At 50.4% G+C, this 1443-nt stretch overlaps 1 protein-coding gene across 1 annotated transcript in view; it reads right to left on the bottom strand.

The window, feature by feature from the left end:
• PPARA (peroxisome proliferator activated receptor alpha) overlaps nucleotides 1–1443 on the bottom strand; it is an 85713-nt gene extending 84270 nt beyond the window's left edge. The window contains exon 1 of the mRNA XM_019515938.1: nucleotides 1424–1443. The gene's annotated coding sequence lies outside the window, so the exon portion shown is untranslated. The remainder of the gene's footprint in view (nucleotides 1–1423) is intronic.

The following is a 1443-nucleotide window of genomic DNA, read 5'->3' as shown; positions in this document are numbered from 1 at the left end:
GGACAGTTACAGAGGAAGCTTGCAGGGCAATTTATCCGTACTGTATGGGGCTGGTAGATTCCAGGGCCGGTACAAACATTACCCTTTTACCAGTATAAGTGATCGGAAACTGGTCTATACCTGTAACAGAACAGAAGTTCACCGCACACAGACGGGTTTAAAAGTGACAGAACCCTGTCTAAAATTTGCCCCCCCCCCGCACTAAAAGGCAAATGTGTGTTCTGTTAGCTACCAATCTAAACTAGGCCACTTACAGAAAACCACGCAGCTTAGATCGATTCTGCCTCAGGCATTTTTAATGTCTGTACCTAGCCTAGAGGGACAAGATTTTGTTACTAACAAGAATGATGAAGGGTCAGCACAGACACACGTTCTATAAGATAACACCTAGAACAGACAACTTTACACACTTCATATAGACAGGGCTTCAAGAACATGGGGTGTCTTGGGAGTGCTGCCATCCCTACTGCAGGTTCAATCTAACAAATCCCATCTTCACGCCCTTCCAACTAAGCTTTCTAGCAGCACCTTGTGCTTGGGTAACTGGACCAATTGGGGTGAGCAGATAAAACAACTCCAGAGCGAAAAATCTCAGGTGCCTGAATGTTCCCTTGCACCAAGCAAGTTGCTTCGAGTAGATGTGGTATCTTTTATTAGACTTGACCAGTTGGAAAAATTGTTCTTTGCAAGCGTTCAGGTACAAACCAACTGTTTTTCCAACTATTTAGTTGATTTAATAAAAGACATCACATTTACCTAAAGAACCTTGTCTGCCCATGTCCTTAGACCAACTCGGCTACAATCAACACCCCCTACACCAAAGCGACTCAACCTTTAATGACTCAAGGCAACCCTGGAACAGGCTCGCGGCACCTGTGAACATGCCAGCTCTTAGTGTTCACTCTTTTTTTGACAAGAGAAAAACTTCAGCATGCTTTTCCTGCTGAGAAGAGCCCAGAAAGACTGCAGATGTGAATTTCCATTAGAAACCTCGGGGTTTACCTTGTGGACAACAGTGGCCAACCGCAGCAGTAGTGTGAGCCTGGCGTAGCACCCGCTTGAACAGCTCGAGGCACCCCCAGGGTACCAGGGCTTTCTCCCTGGTTGACGTTTGCCACCTTAGGCTTATATGGCCTGCCCTGCAGGGGCAGCCATCAACTCATTCTTCCTGTCTAGCCACCAGCCCTGCAGGGAACCTGGGGCTCCCCTGGCAGCAGTGGGTGCATCGCGTGGGGGCAGAATGCCACTTTCCTGGCACTGCTGGCTCAGCCCAGTCACAAGGCAGCCACGGTCGCAGGCTCTGGGACACTGACGCACACACACACAGTGACAAGGACACGGGGTGACAAGGCATCCACACCCCCGCCTCCACACGGATTAACCCTTACGCGCCCGCGACGGATCACCCCGCCCCGCCACGCACCTGTGTCCCGAGAGGCGGCG

The sequence above is a fragment of the Gavialis gangeticus genome, unplaced genomic scaffold (assembly GCF_001723915.1).
Source record: "Gavialis gangeticus isolate Ggan-Ray unplaced genomic scaffold, GavGan_comp1, whole genome shotgun sequence".
Taxonomy (NCBI): domain Eukaryota; kingdom Metazoa; phylum Chordata; order Crocodylia; family Gavialidae; genus Gavialis; species Gavialis gangeticus.
Note: the sequence above shows the minus strand (reverse complement) of the source record. Positions and strands in the feature narration are given on the sequence as shown.